Source organism: Balaenoptera physalus, assembly GCF_965194825.1.
Source record: "Balaenoptera physalus genome assembly, chromosome: 8".
NCBI classification, from domain to species: Eukaryota; Metazoa; Chordata; class Mammalia; order Artiodactyla; family Balaenopteridae; genus Balaenoptera; species Balaenoptera physalus.
In genome coordinates, this window is record NC_138887.1 from 47,756,141 (window position 1) to 47,779,353 (window position 23,213).

The 23,213-nt window shown below is 43.6% G+C and overlaps 2 pseudogenes across 2 annotated transcripts in view; one reads left to right on the plus strand and one right to left on the minus strand.

Annotated features, from left to right (window-relative positions):
* Nucleotides 1–15,573, minus strand: part of LOC309665790 (sugar phosphate exchanger 3 pseudogene) — a 306,970-nt pseudogene extending 291,397 nt beyond the window's left edge. The window contains exon 1 of the transcript XR_014268465.1: nucleotides 14,238–15,573. The product of XR_014268465.1 is annotated as a sugar phosphate exchanger 3 pseudogene (transcript). The remainder of the gene's footprint in view (nucleotides 1–14,237) is intronic.
* Nucleotides 15,574–15,661: 88 nt separating this feature from the next.
* On the plus strand, nucleotides 15,662–17,297 carry LOC309665793 (nucleosome assembly protein 1-like 1 pseudogene; annotated as a pseudogene). The gene has a single exon. The product of its transcript is annotated as a nucleosome assembly protein 1-like 1 pseudogene (transcript).
* The last annotated feature ends 5,916 nt before the right edge of the window (nucleotides 17,298–23,213 follow it).

Consider the following 23,213-nt stretch of genomic DNA (forward strand, 5'->3'; position numbering starts at 1 on the left):
ACACTGCTGCTGGATGAGTTGGCCCTGTCTAGGAGAATGATTCATTCCTAGTAACAGAAGGGAAGAATCATGGCTGGTATGATGGGTGAGTAGATGGGGTAGTGGGAGCTTATGAAAAATTCTCATTTTCCGAGGATATAGGAAGCAAGTGAGTTTAAGAGGGAAAAGTTTTGAAATGAAAAAGGAAAGAGGAAGGAGGGATCAAGATGGTGACATAAGAGGTTCCTGAACTTGCCTCCTCCCATGGATGCATCAGATATACAGTTACACACGGAGCAATTCCCTCTGAGAGAAATCCAGAAACTAGCTGAGTGACTCCTGCACATCAGACAAATGAGAAAATACCCACATCAAAATGGGTAGGAAAGCCTAAGACACACTCTCACTATAAACCCTGACCCTGGTACAGCACCACACAATTGGGAGGGAATCCCCAGTTCCATTTCATTAAGGTCTGTTCTCCCTGAGGAGAACCAGCTCTCTCTGAGGAGCAAAGGGTTTGGATCACACATCTAGTGTCCCAACTTTTAAGGCTTCTACAGGAGGGATAGGCCCCCAAATCACCTAACTCTGATAGTCAATGGGGATTGCATTCACAAGAGCCACAGGACTACAGCAGACATAGAAGCAGTTTTTAAACGTGCAGGAGACTCCTCACCACTCCCCCTGCGGCTATACACCTGGGCTCAGTGCAGAGGGAACAGGCAAAAATGCCCATCTCCCAGTTTCTTCCTGGAAGGGGTTTCACTCCATCCTTTCACAGCTGTGGCCTGAGTGGTCCAGCTTCTAATTAGACTGCATCTAGGCGCTAACTGTGATCCTTCCCTTTGGGACTCTGTCAGGTCTTGACACACCCTCAACTATTGGGAGCCACTAAGAACAAAAATGGCAGACTGGACAATCACAAAGGTTGGAGAAGCAGCCAGGAGCTCGGGCCAGGATGATTGGACACACACAGAATGAAAGTGAGAGGATGGAAATAGGTATTCCATGCAAATAGAAACCAAAAGCAAACAGGGGTGGCTGTACTTGTATTAGACAAAGCAGACTTTAAGCCAAAAACTATAAAAAGAGCTGAAGAAGGTCGCTGTATAATAAAGGGGTCAATCCTTCAAAAAGATACAAAAATTGAAAATATTTATGCACCCAACATCAGAGCACCTCAATATATAAAGCAAACATTAACAGACCTGAAGGGAGAAATAGACATCAACACAATAATATTAGGAGACTTCAGCTCTCCACCTTCAACAATGGATAGATCATTCAGACAGAAGACCAATAAGTAAACATTGGACTTAAACCACAAGTTTGTTTCTGCAAAGTAGCAGAAAATGAACACCAGCAGACGTGGACCCCTCCCGGATAGATTTACCCACCAGGGAGAACCAGTCAGTCGGCACTGGAGGAAAAACACATTCCCTGTGGCTGCAAGCACAACTCTACCATCCTGTCCGTGATGCCAACTGTTATGATTTTATTAAATCAGCATTTGTTACATAGAGCCCTAGTGAGCTGTGGTTCAACAAAAGAAAAATTGAGGTAGAGAGGTTTATTACTCACAGGTCCTTGGGAGGCCACTTGTTTTCCGGTCCTTTGTGCTGCAGCGTACCACCTAGGTGGAGTGTACTGCAGCTTCCCATCCCAGAGGGCACACTCCAAAAGAAGCAACCAAAGCATCCCAAACCTCAAAGCACTGCTCATCGGAGCTGGTTTGAAGTGCCTCAGATGTGTTTTCCTTCTGTTAGCGCCCTACAGCACGTAAATTTCCCCAGTGGGTGTTAGATTTGGGGTCTATTTCCCGACTGTATGCACAGACCCAGCTACTATTAGAACTGGCTAAGATTTTCACAAGGTCGCATTGTATTTTTTTTTTTATAAATTTATTTATTTTATTTTATTTATTTCAGTTTTGGCTGCGTTGGGTCTTCGTTGCTGCACGCTGGCTTTTCTCTGGTTGTGGCGAGCGGGGGCTACTCTTCATTGCCATGCGCAGGCTTCTCACTGCAGTGGCTTCTCGTTGCAGAGCATGGGCTCTAGGCGTGCGGGCTTCAGTAGTTGTGGCACACGGGCTCAGTAGTTGTGGTTCGCGAGCTCTAGAGAGCAGGCTCAGTAGTTGTGGTGCACAGCTTAGCTGCTCCGTGGCATGTGGGATCTTCCCAGACCAGGGCTCAAACCCGTGTCCCTTGCATTGGCAGGTGGATTCTTAACCACTGAGCCACCAGAGAAGCCTGGTCGCATTGTATTAATGGCGACTCCTGTCCAAGTGTGAGCTCCTCAAGGTGCAGAGCAGTGGCTTTAGAAGGAGGAGAAGGAGACTCCCCTTCCCTGACACCCCATGTTTGCGGACGGCCCCAGGACTCTGAGTTTTAACCAGTACAGTAGGGACACCTTTGCCGGACAAGTCAGGGCTCCTTGCGAACGCAAGTGCGGCTGGGGCCAAGGTCCCTCTGTCGCTGCATACCTTGCTGCTGTCACACTTCATCCTCTGACCCTATGGGATATCATGGGGTCACTTCTGGTGCGTGGTAGCACAAGATCTAATGGTCTGCGATCAACATTCCTGGCTCTAATAGACAGAGGAGTCTAAATCACGGTAACTCCAGGTAACCCTTCTAAATTTCCCAAGCAAACCTCTTACAGCCTACAAGGCATAGCAGGTAAAACTATATAGAGTACAAATTAAGCTACATGTGTCTATTGGCACCATATTTCTCAAACAGTTAGTGGTGGTTGCCCCTGGCTCTCTGTTCCTAGTATCGGTATGGACGCCCTCACTCAGGGACACACCTGGTGGATTAAACCCAAATTGCTGGCCTTTCTCGTGGGAGCTACCAAATGGGGACCTGTCCACCTGCCTCCTCCAGTGAAAACAGTAAATACACTACAGTATTGGCTGAAGCAAGGTACAGAGGGCCTTTGGCTCATCCTTAGAGATATGCTTGACCCCGGGGTCATTAGGCCCAGCATCTCACCCTTTGATAAATAGCCATATCTGGCCAGTGTTAAAACTGGCCACCAAGGAAAGGAGATTAACAACTGACTATCGAAACTTAAATGCACGGATTCCCACCACTAAGGCTCTCATTGCCAATATTACAGAGATGATATATAACATCCAAAGGGCTCAGGGCCCCTACTTTGCTGTCCTAGATTTAGCCAACATGTTTTTACCCGGTCCCACAACCTAAATTTGTTTTCAATTTCAGGGCACCCAGTAGACCTTTACGCAGCTGCCCGTGGATTATCTATCTGAATAGCTCCTCCATCGCACATAACCTATGCAGACAAGATCTACATTCACTCAAACCAAACCACTGCTGCCTTGACGTCCGATAGATGACATTCTACTATAGGGGCCCTCTGAGGATGCAGTCTCGGAAGACTTATACCTAGTAACACAACATTTACAGCACAGAGGACGGGCCATTACCCCATGTAAAATCCAAGGACTGACCACTTCTGTCAAGTTTCCTCATGATCAAGCCTCCCACTACCTACGGCAGGCACAGCACATATAGGTTCTCTTCCCCTTTGGAAGACAACACATTCCACACTTACCCCTTCTACTCAGGCCTGTTCATGCTGTTGCATGCAAATCGGCTTTTTTCTATTGGGGAGAACCTCAACAAACTGCGTTATGGCTGGCGCAGCAAGGCACACCGCAGCCCCTGCCCTCAGTCCCTCCAGGCTCAGACTGCCGAGTCGAACCACTGTCGATGCCTCACTATGCCTCACGGAGTCTCTGGACTAAGAACAGCTCTACCTAGCTGTCCGTGGGGTTCAGGACTAAATATCTGTCCCAAACAGCAGCTGGTTACATAACACTCAAGCACCAAACTGTGGAAGCCTACTGGGTTCTTTTAGAGACAGAGGCGTTAATAGGCTCACAGCTTTACATACAAGTCCCCAAGCTGCCTTGGGTTGGGGATTCAACATAAAAGAAGCTCATCGTGGCCACTGAAGCCTCACTGTTAAAATGGAAATGGTACCTTCGGGAAAGAGTGAAACCTGAGGTAAAGGGCATTTCCAAATTACAGGAGGGTGTGGCTTCCCCCATGCTCGGCCCCTTGCCCACTGACACTGAGGGGCAGCTAGTGGCACCCTCACTGCCGGCCTAACATTTTGGGGAGCCCCTTGGGATGGAACTGTCTGACATGGAAAGGAAGCGGGTGATCTTCACCGATGGCAGCACCACCAATGTACACAATGCAGCCTGATACAAGGTCACAGCATATCATCCTGCTAGCGGCACCTCACTAGTCCAGAAGGGTTCTCATGGCTCAGCCTGACTGATGGAGTTGGTGACAGTGTGCCTGACTCTCCAATAGGCCACCCTGGGCAGCATCCAACAGGCTCACTGTCTGGTCCGGACAATGGCAAAGGGATAATTTCATGATTCAGGGAAAGCCTATCTGGGTCCCTCCACTCGGAAAGAGATAACCATGCTGAATATGGTCACTCATGTCAAGAGATAACCATGCTGAATATGGTCACTCATGTCTCTGCCCACACAAGCCAGCAAACACCAGAAGCAAATTGTAATAACGTTGCCAACTCCTTATCCAAAGTACACACCTGTTCCAAGGCCCCCAGTGAGCCACCTCCCAGAATACCAGACATAGCCCTGGACACAACTATTCCTCCAGAGATGTCATATCCACTGGCAGAGTGAGCCCATATTCCATCAGGCCATAAGGGGAGTGACAGCACTCACTGATGGGCATATACAGTTGACCCGTGAACAATGTAGGGGGTTGGGGCGCTGACCCTCACAAAGTCAAAAATCCGCCTATGACTTTACAGTCAGCCCTCCGCATCCGTGGATTCAGACAACTGTGGATGGCGTGGTACTGTACTGAATGAAAAAAATCCATGCCTAAGTAGAGCCACACCGTTCAAACACGTGTTGTTCATCATCCCCCTCACCCCCAACTCTAGCTGAAGTGGTGGTTAATAATTGCCTCCTTTGCTCCCAGTCAAAACTCTGAAAGGCTCTCACGTGGGGATATGAACCCCTGGGCAACAGACCCTTCTCACAAAGGCAGATTGATTTTATCACGCTGCTGCTGCCCCCTGCTAGAATCATAAGCACAGGACCATCGTCATCCACACCTTCGTGGGACTCCTGCTGGTAGCTTCCTATCATGTAATCTTCTTAACCAGGTATCTGCTCGTCCCCTTTGGCCCACCAGACATCATAAATTCAGATCAAGGTACCCGTTTCACCTCCCAAGCTGTGTAGCCCTGGGCTCTAGAACACGAAACCTTGGGGGATCTCCACTTGCTTACCGGTCCCAAGAGGCTGCACTTACTGAGCACATGACCTACTCAAAGACATGCTCCTCAAGCTTTTTAACAATAAGTGGTCCCCCAATTGGCCAGAAATTGTACCCCAGCTCTAATACCGCTTTATTCCTAGCCCCCAGGTCTCCAATCCCCCGAACATCAACTACCAGTCTTCTCCAAAGACTCCCCTGCTAGTACTCACAGGGAGCCCCCTCTCCTTCGACATCAGAGAGGATGTCATTCATATGCATTCACCAGATGAATGCTCCCCTTACCATTTTCATGCTTCGATCCTCTCACCATCTTTCACATGCTGGTGACCCAACTGAGGGCAAACTGTGCAATATGACCCAAGAGGACAAACCCCCTACCCAGTTGCACGGAGAGCATGATTATACAGATTTTACTGGCCGAGACAATGGTCTAGTACCAACCTGGAAGCTGAGGCCATAGGCTTTGCCTCATTATTCGGGCTATAAAGGCTGATTAATTAAACCAAATTCATCAAAAATTTTGCAGAAGGTTGAAATGATAGCTCCAGCACCCACTAGCAGAACTGTGTGAATCTCAGAGGGAGGAAAAGAGGACCTCTATCTAGTGGATACCAGCCATTTTTGGAAATGAAATCCAAGCAGAAACACTGGCATCTACTGCGCTATCAGTACATTCAGGACAGGTCTCTACCCCACCTTAAAGGAAGAGCTAAACAACTCTTGTTCCAAAGCAAGTACATTCAGCCTTTGGTTAGTATCCAGAATGCTCACCGGAAGGAGGCCCTGCAAGCTACTCAAATGCAAATACTCTCCTTTGCTGTGGCTATTACTCTTATTGCCTCCAGCCTGGGTAATAGGTTGCTAGTAGACCCCTCGGTCCTAACTCTGTCTTGGGAGATGTGCAGAAGCCAAATCAGCCAGGTGCACAGCTGCATCACAGGATAGCTGAGCACCAGATGCTGGCAGGCCCTGTTAAAAGGGCTACAGTGAGTGAGCCACCAGGTGTCGATTCGGACCCAGAGCTCACCTCCCTCTACATTAAATGGTACCAACAGAAGCAATGCTTTGATGAGTCACACCCTCATTATACCATGCTGAAAATTATATCCCAGGGAGAATGGCCCTCCCAATGTAGCCAGATCAAACTCATTGGGCTGGCAGATGTGTACCCTAATGAGCTTACTATTGTTTTAATGGGGTGATCTCTGCATTGTAAAGCTGCTGTCCACAACATGTCCCTACAGTTAGCCTATCAATGTGCCCAGACTATATATAAATTATGGATGGAGTTCCCACAAAGCTCAGTCATGGAGATCACATGCTGCTTTGCAAGGTACACCCCTGATGGAGATCATTGAGATCCTCTCAACCAGCAGTAGAGTCCATTCTTGCAGTTTCATCCTGAGGTAGGCCTCTAGCATATGTACTCAGAATTTAACCCCAGCCAGCCATTCCTACCCTTCCTGGATCTCTACCTGGCAAGGAGATCCTTCCTTGAGCTGGTCTTTGCCAGTCCCAAGCACACCAACCCCTCAGACAACGTGGCCCCAGTCCAAGAGCTCACCGTTGGAGATGACGGCATCTCAGACTGTGACTCCACAACCCAAGAGAAAGTCGAGGAAGGCGATGTACTCCAACCCCGCTGGACACTGGGACTTTCCCCTCCCAGATCACCTCCACACCAGGAGGGAAATTACTATGGTGACTGTTAACTTCCAGGCTGAGTTGCAAGAATGTTTTTAGTTGATCAACCCTGAGGACCCCATAGAATACTACTTCTCTGAAATATCTCATTGCTGGCCTCGTGAACCTTGCGTCCGTATCAGAATGCTTGCAAGACTGTACGTCCCCTGGCAGCGCTAGACATCGTTTCACCTTTGTGGTAAGCCAAACCATGTATTCTAAACCACACTAGCCACAATGAGGGACTTGGACACAACGCCCTTAGTTTGACCTACTTAGATCCCACGGTTAGGAACCTCTTGCGGCTGTGTTCACTGCTCGGCGTACTAGATTACAGCTTTTGCTTTCCACACGATGCATCCATGACAGACCCAATTTCTCTTGTTATTCCCACCATGACTACCAGCACCTCCTCCACATTCGAAATTGCTACCTCCATTCCTGTCCACATATTATCCATAAGCTCCTCACCACGGCATGCGACAACCCTGCCCCGCACAACCAAGTGGGCCAGGTCTGACATGACTATATTCATACAAATCTCCAAGAGAGCAGCCCAGGCCTTGCAAGTAAAATGAAGTTGGATGTGTCACCCCACAGGGTCACACCTACAGCCCATTTAGAGCTATCTATACTGCAGTTCATCCTAGCGATCAGCCCTTGGACTAATTCCCTCCAAAACATAGCAAACCTCATTTAGGCTAAACCAAACCTCTAATCTAGACCCCAAACAGGGTACCCTGTGGGTAAGCATCAAAATAACTAACCCTCCACGGCGATACTTTCTACCAACTCTACTAGAACATAAAAGGCTGGACTTCACCCTGTATACTCACTGCCCCTTAATGATAAATAACATCTCACTTCAGTTTTATTGTGGACCTAACTCAGGAGGCCAGTATCAAGTCCACTTGACTCTGCCCCATCTGCAAGCAATCTGCAGAGATAACCTTTATTACTGCAACACTGTCACCTTTGATATTCTAGCCACCTTTTAACCTCTTGGCATTTCTCTGCTAGAGATGTGTCTGGCTCACGTACCAATAGAGCCATTCTTATTCCTATCCTGTTGGGACTGGTTATCACCAGGCATAGGAACATGTGCTTCTACCCTAGCCCAACAAGATCAAATATTAAAAACCACCCAGCAATTATCAGCCACCCTAACCAACTACAGGCAGATGCTACACCATACTCTGAGTCTGATGCAGCAACAGTATGACTCACGAGCACAAAAGATGACGGATAATTGACTGGTGTTAGATTTCCTCTTGGCAGAACAGGGTGCAGTCTGTTCTTCACAAGGCACCTCTTACTGCAGGTACATTAACAACTCAGGACAAGTACAGCCCGACCTCCACAAGCTATGTCAAGGTTTACAGATCATGCATCATATAGTTAAAATATTTCAACAAATTCCCACACTCCTCAAGGTCCCTGATTTGTACTCATGGCTCTCTCCATCCACCTGGGCACAATGGCTAAACTGGATTTCAAACAGTAGCAAGTCTATTCATCATAGGCTTCATCATTATTGCCCTAGTTAAATGTGCTTTTTGATGGCTTCTGAAAACAATCCCTATGTCCCTTAACATATCAGCTACACAGGGGATTGTATTCCTAATGTTGAGGCATCACAGGATGGATTGTTGAGAGTTTAGCTACTACATGGTATTGCTGCCTTGGCTTCCATTTTGTTTGGCCAAATGACCTGCAGGTGCTTTAAAATGACACAATCCCCTCGTTCAGGTGCATGCCCCAGATAACAACCCATGGAGTACAAACAAAAGTTCCAGATATGACTCCTCCAACAGCCCTGTGATAAAGTTTCCCTTGAGTCCCAGGGCCTTCTACCTTAGATAAGACCCCTGATAAAGTTTATCAAAATTCCACTCATTTTTGTTTTAATTGACCAATCCAGCCTTAACCCGCGAACCCCAAAGCACATCACCTTTGGACCCTAATAAAGGTATGTTCCCCAGGTCCTGTCATTCTCTCTGCCTACACCCTGCCTTGATCTCTCCATATGGCCTTGTGAGGCATCCTTTCTCCAGGACCCAAGAGTAATAAACTTCTCTGTTTCTTTTGTGGTCTTTTATTGAACTATATGTCACCCTGGGGCTCTACTTAACAAAAGTTGATTTAGCAAAATCATAACAAAGCTCCTGCACAGCAAAAGAAACCATCAACAGAAAGAAAGGCAACTATGGAATGGGAAAAACTATTTGCAAACCATATATCTGATAAGGGATTAATATCCACAATATACAAGGAATTCAGAAGAAAAAAAAAACCCAAATAACCCAATTTAAAAATGGGCAAAGAGGACTTCCCTGGTGGAGCAGTGGTTGAGAATCCGCCTGCCAATGCAGGGGACACGGGTTTGAGCCCTGGTCTGGGAAGATCCCACATGCCGTGGAGCAACTAAGCCTGTGCGCCACAGCTACTGAGCCTGCGATCTAGAGCCCGCGAGCCACAACTACTGAGCCCGCGTGCTGCAACTACTGAAGCCCACACGCCTAGAGCCGGTGCTCTGCAACAAGACAAGCCACTGCAATGAGAAGCCCGCGCACCACAACGAAGAGTAGCCCCCCGATCGCCACAACTAGAGAAAGCCCATGTGCAGCAACGAAGACCCAATGGAGCCAAAAATAAAATAAAATAATAAATAAATTTATTAAATAAATAAATAAATAAATAAATTTTTAAAAATGGGCAAAGGACCTGAACAGACATTTTTCCAAAGAAGACTTACAAATGGCCAACAGGTACATGAAGAGATGCTCAATATTACTAATCATCAGGGAAATGCAAATCAAAACTGGAACAAGATGTCATCTCACAGGTGTAAGGATGGCTATTATCAAAAAGACAAGAGGGCTTCCCTAGTGGCGCAGTGGTTGAGAGTCTGCCTGCCAATGCAGGGGACACGAGTTCGATCCCTGGTCTGGAAGGATCCCACATGCCACGGAGCAGCTAAGCCCGTGCACCACAACTACTGAGCCTGTGCTCTAGAGCCCGTGAGCCACAACTACTGAGCCCACGTGTCACAACTGCTGAAGCCCACGCACCTGGAGCCCGTGCTCCGCAACAGGAGAAGCCACCGCAGTGAGAAGCCCGCGCACTGAAGCAAGGAGTGGCCCCCGCTCGCCAAAACTAGAGAAAGCCCGCGCGCAGCAACAAACACCCAACACAGCCAAAAATAAATAAATAAAAAGACAAGAGATAACAAGTGTCGGCAAGGATATGGGAAAAAGGAACCTTTATACACTATTGGTGATGTAAACTGGTACAGCCACTATGGAAAACAGTATGGAGTTTCCTCAAAAAATTAAAAATAGAACTATCATATGATCTAGCAGCTCCACTTCTGGGTACATATCCCATGTTCATTACAGCATTAGTCACAATAGTCAAGGCATGAAAACAACCTAGGTATCCATTGACAGATGAGTGGATAAAGAAAATGTGATGTATATATACAATGGAATATTATTCAGCCACAAAAAGAAGGAAATATTGCAATTTGCAACAACATGGATGATCCTTGAGGTTATCATGTTATGTGAAATAAGCCAGACAGAGAAAGACAATACTGCACAGTATAACTTATATGTGGAATCGCAAAAAAAAAAAAAAAAGAAGTCTTACTCATAGAAACAGAGAGTAGAATGATGGCTGCCAGGGACTGGGAGGTGCGAAAATAGGGAGAGGCTGGTAAAAGGTACAGACTTTCAGTTATGAGATCAGTAAGATCTAAAGATCTAATGCGTAAGATGGTGACTATAGTTGATAATACTATTGTATTTTATAGTTGAAATTTGCTAAGAGAGTAGAACTTAAGTGTTCTCACCAAGGGAAAAAAAGTAAATATATGAGGTGACAGATGTGTTAATTAACTCGACGGTGGGAATCCTTTCACAATGTATACGGATATCAGATCATGTTATAGGCTTTTAATATATTACAACTTTATTTGTCAATTATACCTCAATAAAGCCGAAAAAAAAGAAAGCGAGGAAAGAAATAAGATAGTTGTCTAGAAAAGGAGAGTAAAGAGATTAGGGAAATATATTGTTGGGTAGCATTAAGGGCCCCCTTGAGGTTAGTGGTCATAAATTTGAAGAGAGAACAGTTAGCATAATTGAATGCTTTGGTTCGGCCACATTCAGCTGCATGGTGTAGGCTCTGGGTAGATGGATAACTGGATTTCACCAGGGACAAGTAAAAGTTGTGAGGAACCGTAGATTGATTGCCCTCATCAGATCAAAGGTTTGTGGAAATCAGACTGCTAGAAGGAATGGGCTAAACTGACAGGAGGTGGCAGTCAGAAAATGGACCTCGTGAATTGAAATGATGGAGACATTGCAATTAAAGTCAATGAGAAACAATGATAAGTGAGCAAGTGACTGAGGTAGGGTGGAGAGCAAGATTCTTGCAGGAGAGGAATACAAGGAACTGAGAGTCTAGGATGTTGGATGGATAGAGAAATCACCAAGATTTAAGACAGCTGCAGTGTTGAAGAGCATGACAGTGAAAGAGGAGCTCAAATCAGTAAATGACTGCAGTAAAGACAGGAAGTGAGTGTCAAGCCTGATAAGAAATTCACAACTAAACTTTTTCTTAAGGATTTAGGGGAAGGGGTGGGGTGTTCGAAAGCAGCGAGAAGATGGAATACTTCCCAGTCCTGTTACAAGAAAACACAGACACTAGTTGAGAAGGCTGCAGGTGAAGCAGTTCCTCCAAGACAGAGTCAGGGCATCTCGACCCGAGCCCTGCTGATGTTTGAGGCCTGAAGATTCTTTGTTGTTGGGGGCTGTCCTGTGCACTGTAGGATCTTTAGCAGCATCCCTGGCTTCTAACCACTAGTTGCTAATAGCATCACCTCTAGTGTGACAACCAAAAATATCTCCAGACATTGCAAAATGTCACCAGGGAGTGGGGCAAAATTACCCCCATTGAGAACCACTGAACTAGAGCAAGAAGGTGCAGGAAATATTCAAAGAAGAGATTTAAAACATAAGGGCGGGACCTCCCTGGTGGTCCAGTGGTAAAGAATCTACCTTCCAATGCAGGGGACGCGGGTTCAATCCCTGATCGGGGAACTAAGATCCCACATGCCGAGGGGCAACTAAGCCTGCGGGCCGCAACTACTGAGCCCGCACGCCTCAGCGAGAGAGCCTGTGTGCCGCAAACTACAGAGCCCACACGCTTTAGAGCCCGCGCACCACAACTAGAGAGAGAAAAACCCGCAAACCACAACTAGAAAGAAAGCCGCGTGCCGCAAGGAAGAGACTGCACGCCACAACAAAAGATCCCGCATGCCTCAATGAAGATCCCACGTGCTGCAACTAAGACCCAACGTGACCAAAAAATAAAGAAAGAAAAGAAAAAAAAAAAAAACATAGGGGAGTTTTGCAGATGATTAACCATGAGCCCCAGAAGGCAAAGAGGAAAAGGTGGGGATAAATTTAAGCTGAAAGTTCTTCTGTGCACCAGTCAAATCACACCACTGGCAGCTGACAGATCAAGGCTGGTCCTATCAAGGTGTTTAAAGATGAAGTGAAGTTTCTCTGTTTTCTGCAAAGGTGTGTCTCTGCTCTCGAAGTTGCTCTCTTTGATATCACCATTGCCTAATGAAGGTTGGTGACAGGGACAATAAGTTAACAGACCTTGGTATTCCTGCAGCTCTTAAGACTTAAGCTCTACATCAGTGCAGGTCCAACTGCCAGTGATAAAATTCCATGGTGCATTGAGGTTGAAATATCCAGCCAAGAATGTCATCACAGAAAGTTCTGAAAACTGGAAAAGATGCTATAAATTGAAATTAAGTTTAATCTGATTATCCTGTAAAAATAATATTGGTGGTTTAAAATATTTTTTGAGTAATCAATACATTCACATGATTCAAAATTAAGAAGGTACTGAATGGTTTATAGTAAAAAGACTCCTTTCACCTAGGTCTTTCAGTTCCCCCCACCCCAGGGAAAGAATGATATCAGAGTTTTTTATATTCTTTCAGAGATACTGTCTCTATATATAAACCAATATGGATACTGAATAGATTTTTTTTTTTAAACAAACCTCTTATTTATTTATTTATTTATTTGGCTGCGTCAGGTCTTAGTTACAGCACTTGGGATCTTTGTTGTGGTGAGCGGGCTTCTTTCCAGTTGTGGTGCACGGGCTCTAGAGCATGCGAGCTCTATAGTTGTGGTGCATGGGCTCCAGAGGGCAAGGGCTCAGTAGTTGCGGCATGCGGGCTCTCTAGGTGTGGCAGGCGGGCTCTAGAGTGTGCAGGCTTAGTTGCCCCGCAGCATGTGGGATCTTAGTTCTCTGACCAGGGATCGAAATTGCATCCCCTGCAATCCACCCTGCAAGGTGGATTCTTAACCAGTGGACCACAAGGGAAGTCCCATGAATAGATTTTTTTTTAATGTATTATATTAGACATGATCACACCACTATCATATTCAAACAATTATAAATGATATTGTTATATACAGCATTAGACATGATCACACCACTATCATACTCAAACAATTATAAATGATATTGTTATATACAGCAAGTTTAAAACTCATAATTTATATATCTGTATTAACAGTGTGTATAATCGATTACATATCATTTGATAGATCACACAGCATAATAACTATTTTTAATTAATTAATTAATTTTTATTTTTGGCTGCATTGGGTCTTCTTTGCTGCGTGCAGGCTTTCTCTAGTTGCGGCGAGCGGGGGCTACTCTTCATTGTGGTGTGTTTGCTTTTCATTGTGGTGTCTTCTCTTGTTACGGAGCACGGGCTCTAGGCGGGCAGGCTTCAGTAGTTGTGGCCCGCGGGCTCAGTACTTGTGGCTTGCGGGCTCTAGAGCGCAGGCTCAGTAGTTGTGGCGCATGGGCTTAGTTGCTCCGCGGCATGTAGGATCCTCCCAGACCAGGGCTCGAACCCCTGTACCCTGCATTGGCAGGTGGATTCTTAACCACTGCGCCACAAGGGAAGCCCTAATAATTTTTATATAGGGTTCTTCTATTACTTGTTTATAACACCTGACTCATTTTTACTGCTGCAATAAATTGAAAAGGAAAAAAAATCATCATCACAGGTTCATTGTTGCTTCATTGGGGCAATTTTGTCTGGCAGCATTTTGGAACCACTTAAAGTGATTAAGGGTCAACATAATGGTTTCACATTCCAGATAGACTGTTTAGCTTTCTCTCTCTTTGTTGATCTTTCTTTTCTTTCTTTTTTTTTTTTTTTTTACTTACGGCATTTTAAAATTTGAGATATACTTCATATAACATAAAATTCACTAGTTTATACAGTTCAGTGTGTTTTGGTATATTCGCTCTGTTCTGTAACAACCATAACCACTATCTAATTTAGAACATTTCCATCACCCCACAAAGAAACCTTGTACCCATTTGCAGTTAGTCCCCAATTCCCCCTTCTCCTCATTCTCTGATAATCACTAATCTACCTTCTGTCTCTATGAATTTGCCTACACTGACATTTCACATTAATAGAATCATACAATATGTGGACTTTTATGTCTGCCTTCTTTGACTTTGTGTAATATTTTCAAGGTCCATCCACATTGTAGCATATAACATTACTTCATTTTTTTATGGCTAAATAATATTATATTGTAGAGATATACCACATTTTGTTTATCCACTCATCAGCTGACACACATTTGTTTTGTTTTCACCTTTTGGCAGTTATGAACAATGCTTCTATAGCTATTTGTGTACAAATTTTTGTGTGAACACACGTTTTCAATTCTCTTGGGTATACACCTAGAAGTGGAATTGCTGACTCATATGGAAATTCTGTGTTTAACTTTTTGAGGAACTGCCAAACTGTTTTCCACATTAGCTACACCATTCTACATTTCCACCTGAAACGTATGAGAGTCCCAACGTCCAATTTCTCTGCATCCCTGTAAACACTTGTTATTGTCTGGTTTTTATTTTTTTAATCTTTTATTTTATATTGGAGTATAGTTATGGTTTTGAAAAATTATTATTATAACCATCCGAGTATGTGTAAAGTGGTATCTCATTTGTGGTTTCCGTTTGCATTTCCCTAATGACCCATGATGTTGAGCATCTTTTCATGAGCTCACTGGCCATGGGTATATTTTCTTTGGAGAAATGTCTATTCAAGTCCTTCGCTCATGTTCAAATTGAACCATTTGGGGTTTTTTTCTTGAGTTGTAAGAGTGTTTTATATTGTCTAGATACTAGACTCTCGCAAATATTTTCTCCTATTCTGTGATTTGTATTTTCACTCTGTTGATAGTGTCCTTTGATACCCAAAATTTTAAAATTTTTAAATTTTGGGGGGGGCTTCCCTGGTGGCGCAGTGGTTAAGAATCCGCCTGCCAATGCAGGAGACATGGGTTTAAGCCCTGGGTCCGGGAAGATCCCACATGTCATGGAGCAACTAAGCCCGTGCACCACAACTACTGAGCCTGCACTGTAGAGTCCGTGAGGCACAACTACTGAAGCCCGCACTCCTAGAGCCCATGGTCCGCAACAAGAGAAGCCACCGCAATGAGAAGCCCGCGCATTGCATCGAAGAGTAGTCCCTGCTCTCCGCAACTAGACAAAGCCCACGCACAGCAACAAAGACCCAATGCAGCCAAAAATAAATAAATTTATTTTTTTAAAAAAAGAAAGAGCTCTTTTAGCACCATCTGCTCGCCATACCGCTTTCTGCTCCTCCCGTCGCCGTCCTGAGTCACTGCCTGTGCAGCTCCTGCCGCCTGGCTCCCCGTGCTAGCCACCGATATTTGGCGCTCATACAACATGGCAGACATCGACAACAAAGAACAGTCTGAACTTGATAAAGATTTGGATGATGTTGAAGAAGTAGAAGAAGAAGAAACTGGTGAAGAAACAAAAATCGAAGCGTGTCAGCTGACTGTTCAGATGACGCAAAATCCTCAGATTCTTGCAGCCCTTCAAGAAAGACTTGATGGTCTGGTAGAAACACCAACAGGATACATTGAAAGCTTGCCTAGGGTAGTTAAAAGACGCGTGAATGCTCTCAAAAACCTTCAAGTTAAATGTGCACAGATAGAAGCCAAGTTCTATGAGGAAGTTCATGATCTTGAAAGAAAGTATGCTGTTCTCTATCAACCTCTATTTGATAAGCGATTTGAGATCATAAATGCCATTTATGAACCTACAGAAGAAGAATGTGAATGGAAACCAGATGAGGAAGATGAAATTTCAGAGGAACTAAAAGAAAAGGCCAAGATTGAAGATGAGAAAAAGGATGAAGAAAAAGAAGACCCCAAAGGAATTCCTGACTTTTGGTTGACCGTTTTTAAGAATGTTGATTTTCTCAGTGATATGGTTCAGGAACATGATGAACCTATTCTGAAGCACTTGAAAGATATTAAAGTGAAGTTCTCAGATGCTGGTCAGCCTATGAGTTTTGTCTTAGAATTTCACTTTGAACCCAGTGAATATTTCACAAACGAAGTGTTGACAAAGACGTATAGGATGAGGTCAGAACCAGATGATTCTGATCCTTTTTCTTTTGATGGACCAGAAATTATGGGTTGTACAAGGTGCCAGATAGATTGGAAAAAAGGGAAGAATGTCACTTTGAAAACCATTAAGAAGAAGCAGAAACACACGGGACGTGGGACAGTTCGTACTGTGACCAAAACAGTTTCTAATGACTCTTTCTTTAATTTTTTTGCCCCTCCTGAAGTTCCTGAGAGTGGAGATCTGGATGATGTTGCTGAAGTTATCCTTGCTGAGGACTTTGAAACTGGTCACTTTTTACGTGAGCGCATAATCCCAAGATCAGTGTTATACTTTATCGGAGAAGCTATTGAAGATGATGATGATGATTATGATGAAGAAGGTGAAGAAGCGGATGAGGAAGGGGAAGAAGAAGGAGATGACGAAAATGATCCAGACTATGACCCAAAGAAGGATCAAAACCCAGCAGAGTGCAAGCAGCAGTGAAGCACGATGGTCTACCTTCTGCTTCCCTGGAAAGGATGAATTTGCATCATTTCACAAGCCTTTTCAAGTTTTTTGTTGTTTGTTTGCTCGTTTTTGATTTGCAGCCTAAAATAAAAATGTCAAATATAATGAAAAAAAGAAAAAAAGAAAAAAGAAAGAGAGAGAGAGGGAGAAAGAAAGAGAGAGAGTGCTTGCTCCGGCAGCACATATACTAAAATTGGAACGATACAGAGAAGATTAGCATGGCCCCTCTGCAAGGATGACACGCAAATTCGTGAAGCGTTCCATATTTTTGAAAAACAAATACCATATGCTAACACATATATATGGAATCTAAAATTTAAAAAAAAAGGTTATAAAGAACCTAGGGGCAGGACAGGAATAAAGGCGCAGATGTAGAGAATGGACCTGAGGACACAGGGAGGGGGAAGGGTAAGCTGGGACGAAGTGAGAGAGTGGCATGGACATAGATACACTACCAAAAGTCAAATAGATAGCTAGTGGGAAGCAGCTGCATAGCACAGGGAGATCAGCTCAGTGCTTTGTGACCACCTAGAGGGGTGGGATAGGGAGGGTGGGAGGGAGACGCAAGAGGGAGGGGATATGGGGATATATGTATACGTACAGCTGATTCACTTTGTTATACAGCAGAAACTAACACATCACTGTAAAGCAATTATACTCCAATAAAGATGTTAAAAAATAAAATAAAATAAAATAAAAACAAAAATACACCTTTAAAAAAGAAAGAAAGAGACAGAGAGAGGAAGGAAGGAAGGGCGCGGTAGGGAGGAAGGGCAGAAGGGAGAAAGAGAAAGATAAAGAGAGGGTAGGAAAAATTGGATCATTGTAAATAAAAGAGATTAAAGACATAAAATGAGAAAAAGCAATCTTGGTGCTTGATTAGATCCAGATTTTAACAAAAAAATTTAAACGAGTTTTGGGACAATAGTGGAAATTCGATAATGAACTATTAGGTAGTATTAGGCAATTATTGTTAAAGTTTAGGTGTGATGATGGTATTGTAGGAAATAATATTGCAGTTATATAAGAAAAGTCATTTTTTAAGAGATGCATGTTGAAACAGTTATGCAATATCAGAATATTTCAATTTAATTTAAAACACTTCAGCATTATACCAGACTCTCTTTTTTGTGTGCATGTTTAAAGCAAACACTAAAACTCTGTATGTTAAAAAAAGCTATCACTGCAAATAATGACCTTTTTGGACAGTCCTGCCGCACTGTCAAAACAATATAAACTATTCTGTGTGTTTGCTTTTACTTTACTTTTATGAAAAGTTTGTGTGATCTCAACACTTTAGTTCTTAGTTAAAACAAGCAAGTTTTGAGTGACTGGACATTAATCTTGGGTCTGCTCACTTGAGCTCTGTATCTGCAATGCCAGAGGCTTGCTGGGGGCACTGGAGCCTAAAAGTGGTTAGAAGTGTTAATCCGCCCAACTTTAAATCCCAACTCTGCCTTGTGCCAGCTGACTGGCTCACCTTGAACAAGTTACTCTACCACTCTCAGTCTCAGTTTTCTAAAAAATAGAGGTAATAATATTAATTATTCTTCAGGTTGCTGTAATAAGTGAGATAAACTATGTTGATTTCTTAGTACAGTGCCTGATACATGGTGAGGACCCAAAGGTATTATTATTGCTACAAGACCTTGGGTGGGCCACACAACTTCTGCCTCTGTGAAACCAAGAAATTGGATTAGATTATTTCTAAACTTGTTTCCATCTCTCTGTTGGTGTAAGTGACTTCCCTTCCCTGAGCCTTCATGTCTGCATTTAAAATGAGGAGACTAGGGACTTCCCTGGTGGCGCAGTGGTTAAGAATCCGCCTGCCAATGCAGGGGACACGGGTTCGAACTCTGATCCGGGAAGATTCCACATGCTGCAGAGCAACTAAGCCCGTGTGCCACAGCTACTGAGCCTGCATGCCACAACTACTGAGCCCACGTGCCTAGAGCCCGTGCTCCGCAACAAGAGAAGCCACTGCAAGGAGAAGCCTGCGCACCACAATGAAGAGTGGCCCCCGCTCACCACAAGTAGAGAAAGCCCACGTGCAGCAATGAAGATCCAAGGCAGCCAAAAATAAATAAATAAATAAATTTTAAAAAATAAAAATAAAAGTAAAATAAATAAAATGAGGAGACTAGAGGAATTCCCTGGTGGTCCAGTGGTTAAGACTCAGGCTTTCACTGACAAGGGTCTGGGTTTGGTCCCTGGTCAGGGTACTAAGGTCCCTCAAGCCGCTCGGCACGGCCAAAAAATAAATAAAACCTTTTAATAAAAATAAAAATAGGGCTTCCCTGGTGGTGCAGTGGTTGAGAATCTGCCTGCCAATGCAGGGGACATGGGTTCGAGCCCTGGTCTGGGAGGATCCCACATGCCGCGGAGCAGCTGGGCCCGTGAGCCACAACTACTGAGCCTGCGCGTCCGGAGCCTGTGCTCCGCAACAAGAGAGGCCGCGACAGTGAGAGGCCCAGCACTGCAATGAAGAGTGGCCCCTGCTCGCCGCAACTAGAGAAAGCCCTCGCACAGAAACGAAGACCCAACACAGCCAAAAATAAAATAAAATAAATAAATAAATTTTAAAAAAATAAAATGAGGAGACTGGAGATACCATCTATTTCTAACATCTCTGACCATAAAGGATCCTCTTCTAAACTTCCATGAACACAGATCTGAACAGGGGAGTTAGACTCAAATAACCAAAACCTCCTCACCTGCTAAGACTGAGAAGGTAAGCTCGGGGAGAGGAAAGATACTTACATACTTTCAACTCCTCCCAAAGTCTGCCTGAGTTTTGATGCTTTATTAAATGAGAAAATGTGCATAAAATGGTTAGCACATAGACGGTATAGCTGGTATGGATGACACCATGATGATAGCAGAGATGGTATGATGATGATAATGAGGAGGGAACTAGGAAGATTGCTCTTTTCCTTTGTCAGGAAGTCAGTAATAAAAATGTATCATTTCCCCATAAAATGGATAGCGGTTACTGAGGCTAACTTTAAAAATATATAAAAATGTATAGGAAGGGGACTTGCCCTATCAGACATTAAAACTTAAAAGTGTTTATAATTAAAACAGTGTGGTACTGATGCATGAATAGACAAACAGACCGAGGGAACAGAATAGAAAATGCAGAAATAAAATTTAATGCATAAGGAAATTTAGCATATAATAAAGGTGGCATCTTACATCACTGCAGCAAAGATGAGATTTTTAATAAATGGTGCTGAGACAACTGGGTAGCCATTTGGAAAAAGGTAAAATTAGATCCATATGTCATACCGTACGTGAGAATAAACTCCAAACGCATCAAGAACCTAAATGTAGGGACTTCCCTGGTGGCACAGTGGTTAAGAATCTGCCTGCCTGCCAATGCAGGGGACACGGGTTCGAGCCCTGGTCTGGGAAGATCCCACATGCCGCGGAGCAACTGGGCCCGTGAGCCACAACTACTGAGCCTGCGCGTCTGGAGCCTGTGCTCCGCAACAAGAGAGGCCGTGAGAGTGAGAGGCCCGCGCACCGCGATGAAAAGTGGCCCCCGCTACGAGGCCACCATCACCCTGATACCAAAACCAGACAAAGATGTCACAAAGAAAGAAAACTACAGGCCAATATCACTGATGAACATAGATGCAAAAATCCTCAACAAAATACTAGCAAACAGAATCCAACAGCACATTAAAAGGATCATACACCATGATCAAGTGGGGTTTATCCCAGGAATGCAAGGATTCTTCAATATACGCAAATCAATCAATGTGATACATCATATTAACAAACTGAAGGAGAAAAACCATATGATCATCTCAATAGATGCAGAGAAAGCTTTCGACAAAATTCAACACCCATTTATGATAAAAGCCCTGCAGAAAGTAGGCATAGAGGGAACTTTCCTCAACATAATAAAGGCCATATATGACAAACCCACAGCCAACATTGTCCTCAATGGTGAAAAACTGAAACCATTTCCACTAAGATCAGGAACAAGACAAGGTTGCCCACTCTCACCACTATTATTCAACATAGTTTTGGAAGTGTTAGCCACAGCAATCAGAGAAGACAAAGAAATAAAAGGAATCCAAATCGGAAAAGAAGAAGTAAAGCTGTCACTATTTGCAGATGACATGATACTATACATAGAGAATCCTAAAGATGCTACCAGAAAACTCCTAGAGCTAATCAATGAATTTGGTAAAGTAGCAGGATACAAAATTAATGCACAGAAATCTCTTGCATTTCTATACACTAATGACGAAAAATCTGAAAGTGAAATTAAGAAAACACTCCCATTTACCATTGCAACAAAAAGAATAAAATATCTAGGAATAAACCTACCTAAGGAGACAAAAGACCTGTATGCAGAAAATTATAAGACACTGATGAAAGAAATTAAAGATGATACAAATAGATGGAGAGATATACCATGTTCCTGGATTGGAAGAATCAACATTGTGAAAATGACTCTACTACCCAAAGCAATCTACAGATTCAATGCAATCCCTATCAAACTACCACTGGCATTTTTCACAGAACTAGAACAAAAAATTTCACAATTTGTATGGAAACACAAAAGACCCCGAATAGCCAAAGCAATCTTGAGAACGAAAAATGGAGCTGGGGGAATCAGGCTCCCTGACTTCAGACTATATTACAAAGCTTCAGTAATCAAGACAGTTTGGTACTGGCACAAAAACAGAAATATAGATCAATGGAACAGGATAGAAAGCCCAGAGATAAACCCACACACATATGGGCACCTTATTTTTGATAAAGGAGGCAAGCATATACAGTGGAGAAAAGACAGCCTCTTCAATAAGTGGTGCTGGGAAAATTGGACAGGTACATGTAAAAGTATGAAAATAGAACACTCCCTGACACCATGCACAAAAATAAACTCAAAATGGATTAAAGACCTAAGTGTAAGGGCAGACACTATCAAACTCTTAGAGGAAAACATAGGCAGAACACTCTATGACATACATCACAGCAAGATTCTTTTTGACCCAGCTCCCAGAGAAATGGAAATAAGAACACAAATAAACAAATGGGACCTAATGAAACTTAAAAGCTTTTGCACAGCAAAGGAAAGCATAAACAAGACCAAAAGACAACCATCAGAATGGGAGAAAATATTTGCAAATGAAGCAACTGACAAAGGATTAATCTCCAAGATTTACAAGCAGCTCATGCAGCTCAATAACAAAAAAACGAACAACCCAATCCAAAAATGGGCCGAAGACCTAAATAGACATTTCTCCAAAGAAGATATACAGATGGCCTACAGACACATGAAAGAATGCTCAACATCATTAATCATTAGAGAAATGCAAATCAAAACTACAATGAGATATCATCTCACACCGGTCAGAATGGCCATCATCAAAAAATCTAGAAACAATAAATGCTGGAGAGGGTGTGGAGGAAAGGGAACACTCTTGCACTGTTGGTGGGAATGTAAATTGATACAGCCACTATGGAGAACAGTATGGAGGTTCCTTAAAAAACTACAAATAGAACTACCATACGACCCAGCAATCCCACTACTGGGCATATACCCTGAGAAAACCATAGGTCAAAAAGAGTCATGTACCAAAATGTTCATTGCAGCTCTATTTACAATAGCCAGGACATGGAAGCAATCTAAATGTCCATCGACAGATGAATGGATAAAGAAGATGTGGCACATATATACAATGGAATATTACTCAGCCATAAAAAGAAATGAAATGGAGGTATTTGTAATGAGGTGGATGGAGTTAGAGTCTGTCATACAGAGTGAAGTAAGTCAGAAAGAGAAAAACAAATACAGTATGCTAACACATATATACGGAATCTAAGGGGAAAAAAAAAAAAAAAAGGCCATGAAGAACCTAGTGGCAAGACGGGAATAAAGACACAGACCTACTAGAGAATGGACTTGAGGATATGGGGAGGGGGTGGGGTGAGATGTGACAGGGTAAGAGAGTGTCATGGACATATATACACTACCAAATGTAAAATAGATAACTAGTGGGAAGCAGCCGCATAGCACAGGGAGATCAGCTCGGTGCTTTGTGACCATCTAGAGGGATGGGATGGGGAGGGTGGGAGGGAGGGAGATGCAAGAGGGAAGAGAAATGGGAACATATTGTATATGTATAACTGATTCACTTTGTTATAAAGCAGAAGCTAACACACCATTGTAAGGCAATTATACTTCAATAAAGATGTTAAAAAAAAAAAAAA